General features: G+C 36.8%; 1 non-coding gene across 1 annotated transcript; it reads right to left on the reverse strand.

The window, feature by feature from the left end:
• Positions 1–10158: 10158 nt before the first annotated feature.
• Positions 10159–10264, reverse strand: LOC128283179 (small nucleolar RNA R71). Its single transcript, XR_008273521.1, has one exon. It is a non-coding gene; the product is annotated as a small nucleolar RNA R71 (small nucleolar RNA).
• Positions 10265–10553: the final 289 nt, after the last annotated feature.

A 10553-nucleotide genomic window follows, 5' to 3' on the forward strand; every position in this document is an offset into this window, starting at 1 on the left:
CTGCATAAGGTCCCAAGGATTTCCCCACAGCCACAAAACATTTTAGGTTCGATTCACTGCTGGTCGTAGCCAACGCACCAGGAACAATGCCCTGAATGATGCATGGTTTACCTTCCGCCACGAATTGCATTGTTAATAAACTAAAATTCCATACAATATCTCCTAAAGCTAAAAGCCATTGAACCCCCAATACCATATCACACCCACTCAATGGTAGTACCATAAAATATGTTTCAAATTTGTGATTTTGAACCTCTCATGACAATTTTTTACACAATCCCCTAGTAAACAAACAACTACCATTTGCCACTGAAACCTTCAACCGTTCTTAATGTATCACAGGTAACGATAACATACTAACCAGTTTAGTATCAATGAAATCATGTGTGCTACCAGAATCGACCAGGATAATGGCCCAACTAGACCCACATGAGCAGCCACTCTCATGGTATTATGCCCTTGCAAACCAGTCAGCGCATGTAATGAAACTTAGCTGCCTCATTTTCTAAGCTAGTCTCCTCTAATTTGTTCGAACATTCCTGGAATTCGTCCGCCTCGCTATCTGACAAGGGTTCCAACAATAGCTGATACAATTGGGATTTAACACTTATGCCCCGCATGATATTTTGCACCGCACCAAAAACACAACCTTTTTTTCTTCCGTTTTGCCATCAATGCTGGTGAAATGGATCGAGAGCCTAACTTATTGTAACACCCCGTACCCGAGACCGTTGCCGGAGTCAAACACGAGGTGTTAACGGACTTAATTCATTAATTAAACAGCTCATACAATTCATTTTAAAATTTCGGACAAGTGGCTAATCGCATCACATCGCTTTAAAAATCATATCTCGAGTTACTGAAACTCAAATCCAATTCCGTAAATTTTTCCTGAAACTAGACTCATATATATATCTACTAATTTTTTCTAGAATTTTTGGTTGGGCCAATTAGTACAGTTTATTAGTTAAAGTCTCCCTGTTTCAGGGTTCAACTACTCGACCTCGAGTATTACGAATCAGATATCTCCTGTACAGAGCTTCAATGACTATGCCGTTTATCTCTAATAAAACTAGACTCAATAAGTAATCTGTACATATAAAGCATGACTTCTAATTATCTTTGTAAAATTTATGGTGAATTTCAAAGTCAGAACAGGGATCCAGAAATCGCTCTGGCCCTGTTTCACAAAAATTTAAACATCTCATAAAATATAGCTCATATACCTGTTTCGCTTATTCCATATGAAAATAGACTCATCAAGCTTCGATTCCATAACTTATTCATTATTTAATTCCATTTATACTATTTTTAGTGATTTTTCAAACTCACGTCACTGCTGCTGTCTGAATCTATTTTATGGTAAATTTTACCTACTTCATGGTTTCCATGGATTAGCTAGCAATTTGACATACATAATACCAAATATGATCATGATTAGCCATTCCAATGGCTAATCATTACCAAGCATTTCTATCTCCATACCACTCAATAACCATATCATAAGACCATATATACAAAATGATTATAATGCTATACATGCCATACTCAAAATATACAAGCCATTATGTCAAGATGGTATACGGATAGTGTGGCGTGCCTCCGACCGCTTCCGATTTCGAGCTGGCTTGTCAACACTACAAGGAATGAAAAGGAGGAGTAAGCATAAATGCTTAGTAAGCTCACATGCAAATAGCAAGTAACATAACCATATAAGCAAACATAAAACATCATTTGCATAATCATCACCAAGACATTCATATCACCTTTTCATTTATCATCTTACCATATTGTTGTTATATCGAGTTTTCAACCCGAGGGTTAAGTACATACCTGTTCAAATTATCCATTTCACAACACTTACCAATACGTCCCTTTCATCTTGAGTATTCCTCCATTTGAGTAGAACTTTACCCGTTGAACACATCGGAATATAATTCGGATACATGGAAAGTTTGCACATAAGTGTCACATATGTAGCCAAGCTACCATGTAACCCGCCCATAAGTGAACTCGGACTCAACTCAACGAGCTTGGGCGTTCGCATCCATAAGCGAACTCGGACTCAACTCAACGAGTTCGGATGCCTAGTTACATCTCACGAACTCGGACTCAACTCAACGAGTTTGGACGTCGCATCCATAAGTGAACTCGGACTCAACTCAACGAGTTCGGATGCCCAAATATCCCAGTGACATGTCACTTGTATCCTAATCCATTCCTAAGGTTCAACGGACCTTTTCCCAATCATGTGTCTCAACCATCTTCTACGGAATGCCGATATCGATACTCGGTAGTATTTCATATTTTCCAAGTATATCACATAATTTGACATATTATCAAACAATTATCACAAGTATAATATTTCATAATAATTATCATATCATTTAAAAAACATTAAAACATTTAAAATAATAACTATGTTACCAACATTTACATATGAACTTACCTCGTATGCGAAAATGGCTATTTTACCATTTCGTCCACAACTTGGTATTTTCCCCATTTTAGCCCAATTTCAGTTTTCCTTGCTCTATCATTTAAAATATAGTCTAATTAGGACTCACATTATTCAAATTGACCCAAAATCATATTTTGAAAAATTACAATTTTGCCCTAAACTTTTGCATATTTACACTTTTGCCCCAAAGCTCGTAAATTAAAATTCAGCCTATTTTCTTATGTTTTATGACATGCTGATCATTTTTCCTTCTATGGCAACATCAAATTCTCACTCTAACATGTACTTATGACTATTAGGTATTTTTACCGATTAAGCCCTTTTGCTCGTTTTCACTTAAAACCGAGTAGCACAAGTTGTCTAACATAATTTAAAACCTCATATTCTATCATAAAACACCAAAATACACAAATTTCACCTATGGGTATTTTTCCAAATATAAACCCTAGGTTAAATTATTGCTAGCATAAGCTAAATCGAGCTAGGGACTCCAAAAACGTAAAAATTATTAAAACGAGGCTAGAACGAACTTACAATCGAGCTTGGAAGCTTGAAAACCCTAGCCATGGTTTCTCCTTGCTATATTCGGCCATGGGGTTGAAGATGAGCAAAATTGGCTTTTAATTTTGTATTTTAATTCATTTTACCCTAAATGACCAAAATACCCTTACTACTAAACTTTCCAAAATTCCATCCATGTCCAATTTTGTCCATAGACTTAGAAATTGGTAAAATTACTCTTTAAGGACCTCTAATTAATAATCTAATTCAATTTTATGCAAAATACTTCTAGAACACAAGTTTTGCAATTTATTCAATTTAGTCCCAAATTTCAAATTAAGCACTTTATGCATAAAATTTCTTCACGAAATTTTCACACAATCATGCAATCATATCATAGACCTTAAAATAATCATAAAATAATTATTTATATCTCGGATTTTGTGGTCACGAAACCACTATTCTAACTAGGCCCAAAATCAGGATATTACACTTATTCCCTGTTACACTACTAGCAGACAGAGAAACCAAACCAGCCCTTGTAGGAGTTGAAGGACACCCCGACATAAAAGAAGGGTTAGGTAGAGATCTAGGTGAACCAACCATCGATGGTGTGGACTTCTTGGCCGGGTAGGATGGGAGCACCTCAATTTTCCTAGCAAGCTGAAAAGCCTCCGTCAAAGTAGAAGGCTCAAACAGATCCAGATAATGGCCAATATCAACTTTCAAATTACTAAGGAAAATAATAAAAGCATAAGATTCAGGAAAATGCAACTGATTCAACAAACCAACAAACAGATCCTGGTACTGGTCAACAGTACCTTGTTGCTTCAAATTCACTAACTCCTTCATAGGATTCCCAAACTGCCCAAACCCGAACCGATCTTACATGCTCTTCATGTACGCTGGCCAAGACAACATTTGGAGACCACCATTTCGTTGAGAATAGAATTGATGCCATTCCAGTGCACGTCCTTCCAAATTCAACATAAGAGTGGGATTTTGTCAGATTCTAGTGTACCGTTAGCTTCAAAGTACTGGTCCAATTTAGTCCACCATCCTCTAAAATCATTGTCATCAAATCTAAGACAGTCAAGCCTACAAGTCTTCGTAGAGGTACCACCCATATAAAACTGATTTCTCTGGTGTACACTGCTTGCATCCGTCAATTTTGGATCCACTGGAGCCTTTGGACATTCTGTATCTTTTGGCAAGAACCTAGGTGGAGCACCTAAGACCCCTTTTCTCTTGTCCACATTAACTGGAGGACCACTAGGGGGAGGTCCAAAATACTGGCCTAGCAATGCCTGTATGTCTCCCCGAAAGTCTTCCTTAAACTCCTGGAATCGGGTCTCCATCTTAGCCTCCAAACGGACTATCTCCTCCTGCAACTTGGTAACTTCTTACTGTAACCCACCAACCTCTTTCTGCAATCGTGTTAAAACTCCATCACCGGCCATTATAAGAATCGTAGAAGCTCTGATACCTTTATTACATCACAAAACTTAAAGTAAAGAAGACAGTGAGAGAGAAGAAAAGAATGATAAAAAAGAGAGAATTCTAGATATTCATCTGCAATTTCATAACTGCCTTCCACCTTACAACTCATGAAATATAAGAGAAAAATAACAAAAGAACAGCGTGGCAAATTCTGTTATATCCCAATGCAGTGTTTCATTTGCGTACCGCACCCCATTTTACTATTTTAACCTTAAAGATCAAAACTCTCCATTTTATTAAATGACGTCACATCTTCTATTTCTGCTCCTTGTTTTCTCCTCATTTTCTAGCCCGTATCAAGTTCTGATTACGGTGTTTTCATTTTCTTTTCCCTTTTTTAAATTTTGTTTTTGGTAATTTTGTTTTCTTTATTTCTGGGTGGTTGTTATTTTCTTTTAAGTTTTGACTGCTGCTTGGCCATCGGTGCATTTGTCTCTGGAGATCTTGTGGTTTCTTGTGGATTCATATGGCTTTTGGACTGGAAATGATGGAGAGGATCGGAAAACAGTGCTACCGATTTTAGGCTAGTGTTTTGTTTTGATGGAGTTTTTATTTTAAGTTGTGTAATTTTTTGTTTGTTTCATTTCTTCGCGCCTGGGTTGTAAAAGGCCTGTTTAATTTTGGTTTTTTTTTCTTTTCTGTTTTGTTTGATCTACTTGCATGCTCCTTTTTCTGCCTAATTTTCTTTGCATTCTCTATTTTGGTTGATTCATTTTGTTTGCATGAGTTTGTTTTCCTACTATTCTTGCTGGGTTTGTTTAAGATTTATACAATTGTTGCCTGGATTTTCTTTGAGTTCCTATATCTTCGATAAGGTGGTGGTGGTGATCTGGATTTTTCAAGTTCTGTGGTGTTGTGGTTTTCCTGTTGGGTTGGTTTTTCTTCCCCTGTTTCAAGTTTTGCTGGTCTCTTTCTTGTGGTTGGCTGCTATTGGTGGGATGTGTTGTTGCTTTGATTATTTGTAGTCATGTGCTGGCTGGGTTTGCTTTTGGAGCTCTTGATGGCTGAGGATATCAATAATCTGCTTGCTCGATTGAAATTCTCTGAAGAAGAGTCTACGAGTGTGGTTGGATTGAGAAAACATTCGATGGATGACCAAGGATATGAAGCCTGGGCTATCGGTAAGGTGTTATCGAAGGATAAAATCAATAGAGAAGCAATGTATAGGCTCTTAAAATTGATTTGGTTTACTAAAGAGCCGGTTAGTTTTGTGTTTATGGATGAGGGTGCTTATCTTGTTAAATTCGGAAGTATTGAAGACGGGACAAGAATCCTTAATATGGCTACTTGGCTATTTGATCAATGTCTATCCTCGATACTGCCGTTTGTAAAAGGATGAGGAATTTCAGACTATGACTTCAATATGGTGCCATTTTGGATATGGATTTATAATATTCCATTTTAGCAGCTGAATAGGCAAGTGGTTGTGGACATAGGCGGGGAGCTGGGGAATTGGTGGCCATTGATTGGAGGGATAGAAAGGGCTGTTGGATAAAATACCTAAGGATCCGTGCAAAACTGATGTCTCGAAGCCTCTTAAACGGGTGATAAAATGGTGGGATTAGATGGAATTGAGATTTTATGTACAATACAGTATGAAAGGCTTCCCATTTTTGTTACACTGTGGGTGTATTGGACATAAAACGAAGTAGTGTTTCCACCAGGAAGCAAATGCTGCCCCAATAATGATATTCAGTAGTATGGGAATTGGTTGCAGGTTAAGTTGGATCAGTCGAATTCAAATGTTGGTAATTGGAGAAATGGAGTGCAATTCCTTATTGGAGCTAGAATATCGAGTAACATAAATGCTATGGAAGAAGTAGAGAATGAGGAGGGGGATACGATCATACAATGGGGAAAGGGAAAAGGTAAAATGGGTGAGGAGGTTTCAGATTCTGGGTATGGCAAGGGGTAAAATGAGGAGGTTTCAGAAGGGAAGGAATAAAATGAGGAATAAAAGGAAGAAAGGCAAGGGGTATGGCGGCGAGGGTGATAAGGAGAGCTCTGTGCGATTGGTGAAGAGAATATTGTTGGATGATGTTTCACCTTTTAAGGCGGGGTTGGAGCCATGAAGATTTTATGTTTAAACTGTCGTGGGATTGGGAACCCCGCAATAGTTCATGATCTTAAACAACTTCTCATTGTGACAAATCCGGATATTATGTTTTAAGTGAGACAGAGGTTAGATCTAATGAGATGGAGCGCATTAGAATCAGATGTCATATGGATGGCTGCTTTGTGGTTGAGGCTAATGGGTATCGTGGGCGCTTGGCTTTGTTATGGAAAAATGAGGTGAAGGTTACTATTAAGAATTTTTCTAACCACCATGTTGATTTGCTGGTTTTGACTACTGGGATGGACAATTTCCATTTTAAAGGTTTCTACGGGTTCGCTGAGTTAAATCTTAGGGATCGGTCGTGGGATCTGCTGAGAAAAATGGGTGAACTGATTCAGGGAGAGTGGATTATTGGTGGTGATTTTAACGCCATATTAAGCAATGCTGAAAAATCTGGGGAAGAAGAAAATCAAGTGCCGCTATGGAGGATTTCTGTTCTGTTTTTGATGATTTGAGCTTAGTGGATATTAAACTGGACAAGGGTTGGTTCACGTGGTCCAACAGTAGGGAGGAACCTGGGCTTGTGAGGGAGAGACTCGATAGGTTTGTGGCTTCGGTGGGCAGCTTGGAAAAGATGCCCTATCTGTCAGCTAAAGTGGTCAGGCAAAAGCAGCTCGGATCACGATGCTGTTATTTTCGATTCCATGGGCCGCAAGCCCAAAGATGACTTGAAGGATCCCAGATTGTTTTTCGGCTTCGAAGCTTGTTGGGCCCATAATAAAGAAGCTAAGGAACTTATTAGAAGGAGCTGGGGGCTTAATAATGGGAATATTATCGAAAGCTACAATCAAATTCGGTTAAATCTTGGTCCCTTGTGGTATTTTCGGTTGAAAAATAAGATGAGGTTGTATGAACCGTTTGATTGAGAGGATTAAGAGAATTGTTGATGGGCCTAACTGGGGTGCGAATACTGGGTTGCTTAAAAGCTATAGAAAGGAGTTGGGTCGGCTGTATGCTAAAGAAGAAAGATTTTGGGCTCAACGCTCTCGTATTTCTTGGCTTAAAGAAAGGGACTGTAACACTCGTTTTTTTCACATTCGTGCCACAAGCAGGCTCAAAAAGAACTGTATTGAGGGCATTTTGGATTCGGATGGTCAGTGGGTTAAAGTGGGTTAAAGGTATGGCTAATGTGTGTAGGGTTGATTTCGTAGTAATTCTGTTCATGCAATTTTGTAGTAATTCTTGTCGAAAAATATATAATAATTATAAAATAATTAGATTTTACTTAAATTATTAACACGTTGAATTTTAATTAATTTTATAATACATTTTAATTAATTTTGAGTTATTTTCGACAGATTTGCACAAAAGTCGAAAAATGGCTCAGCAGACACTGTTAGAAGTGCAAAATCTAAAAGTGATTTTTGAAGCATTGGGGCGAATTAATTTTTCAGTTTAAAACGGTTCAATTTTATGAATATTAATTCATAATATAATTAATTTTAATCTAAATTCTTTTGGGTTAAATAATTATTATTAATTAAATTATTAAGGCCCAATTATGTTAAATTGAGAAGACCGATCCAACCGAGCAATGGGTTGCCCAAAGCCGTCCCACATGTTGACCTAACCAACTTATTTAGCTTATTATTTGGCTTGCAAAACAGCCCTTGAAACTTTCTTGAAATTGTATTTAAACCCCTCGACTTATTAAGTTTTTGTAAATTTGCCCCTAGCTAAATTTAGCAAGTTTGAAGTTTTCAAACTTGCCACATGTGTGGCTAGCAATGAGGTGAGTCAATAGCTGCTGATTTTTTCTATTTTTAGTAGCTTACTCAACCTATAAATACCTCATTGGCTGCCCATTTTGAACACGCCTCTCATCCTTTCATTCTTTACTTCTCTCTCACTTTCTCTCTTCAAAACCTTTCCTTTGTTCTTCATTTTCCTTTCCATTCCCTTGCGGATTTCTCTTCTTGGAAAAGAGCCCTTCAATCACCATTGGTAGCAGCATTCAGGAGCTTGTAGAAGTCATGGTTCAACAAGAATATACGGAGATGGAGGAGCGGAGCAAGCTAGTCAGGCTTCGGAGAAACACCGGATTTGATTCTAGTTCCTTATCCTTTAATTTTTATTTTTTTTTGTTATGAACGCATCTATTAATTCTTGTTATGTTGATATGTTTAATATAATTAATATGGCTTAATTTAATTCGTGTTAGGTTGATTGCATTTCGTCCACTTAAGTTATTAAAATTATGTTTGTATTATTATAGGTCTTGGTAGATTGTTTGATTAAGTAAAACCATAATTAAGTTATTCTTGCATTATAATTGTAAGGTAACTAATGAATTAATTATTAAATCGTGTTGAAATTATAATTAATTAACACAATACTTAAAAAGTGCATGTTTAATTTCCTAAGGTAGTTGAGGGTTAAATTAGCAACGGTATTAAACGGGACATTAGCCTTGCATAACTTGCAAGATTATTGTGATTAAACTGTTTCAATGTAGGTATATATTTTACCTCACTTAATCTTCTATTTGTTTATGAAGATTGATTAATCGTTTGAATTGGCATTTAAAAATATTCAAGAGATTAATTGATTTAGTAAGTATGTATGAGCAGTAGTTAGCAAATTACCAAGTTGTCATAAATTTATTCGTAACAACATGAACAAGAGCTTAGTAATTCTAAGTTAAGAAATGTAATTAATCTAACACAACTATATCATCTTGAGTAAAATCATCTTTTGAAATCGTGCATTGGAACTTTTATTTTATTTTACTTAGTTAAATTTAGTTTTTAACCACTTCCTCAAAATCAAATTATTATTTTTTAATCACCAAAGTGTTTGAATTTCATTAATTTTCCTTTCACAGTCCCTGTGGGTACGATAACTTGATATTTTCTTATCACTTTATTACTTGTTGTGATTGTGTACACTTGCACATTTCCATCGTTCAAAGTTTTTGGCGTCGTTGCCAAGGCTATTTTAAAAGTCATTATTTGTGAATTTGTTAATTTTGCATTTTAGTTTATTTTTCTGATAAATTTGAACTTAGTTAATTTTTTCTGTGTTGTTTCAGGTGTTTATAAATATTGATTGGATCATCGATTTACTCCCCATAGACCTTGAGATTGAAAGAACTTTTTGACAAAGAAGAAGACAAGCAGTTCAAAAAAGGACCGAAGAGATGAACTACGAAAATCTGAATCAAGGAAACAGAGCAAACCCTACTCAAAATCCTATCCTTATTGCTGATGATAGGGATAGACCTCTGAGACAGTATGCCGTGCTAGTATTTCATGATCTTAATCAGGGTATTAGGAGACCGAAATTGAGGCACAACAATTTGAGCTGAAGCCAGTCATGTTCCAGATGCTTCAAACAGTGGAATAATTTAGTGGAATGCCTACCAAAGATCCTCACCTTCACTTAACTGTTTATGGAAGTGAGCGATTCTTTCAAGCTAGCCGGAGTACCCAAAGATGCACTATGAATAAAGTTGTTCCTATATTCATTAAGGGATAGAGCTCGAGCCTAGTTGAACTCATTGCCACCAAATTCCATTTCCACATGGCAAGAGTTAGCAAAAATATTCCTCATGAAGTATTTCCCGCCTAGCAAGAATGCTAAGTTGAGGAATAAGATCACTACTTTTCAAAAAATGGATGACGAGTCCTTGTATGAGGCATGGGAAAGGATAAAGAATTATTGTGAAAGTGCCCTCATCACGGAATCCCTCATTGCATCAACTTGAGACATTTTATAACGGTCTCAATGCTCACACGAGGATGGTAGCGGATGCTTCTACTAATGGTGCTGTCATTTCTAATTTTTATAACAAGGCTTATAAAATCATTGAGAGGATTGCTAGTAACAATTAACAATGACCAACCAATCGAGTAGTGGCAAGAAGATGAGTCGTTGGAATACATGAAGTGGATCCACTCACTTAACTTGCATCCCAGGTATCCTCAATATCATCGATGCTTAAAATTTTACAACTAATAGTTTTAATAGTTTTGC

The sequence above is a fragment of the Gossypium arboreum genome, chromosome 10 (genome assembly GCF_025698485.1).
Source record: "Gossypium arboreum isolate Shixiya-1 chromosome 10, ASM2569848v2, whole genome shotgun sequence".
Taxonomy (NCBI): domain Eukaryota; kingdom Viridiplantae; phylum Streptophyta; class Magnoliopsida; order Malvales; family Malvaceae; genus Gossypium; species Gossypium arboreum.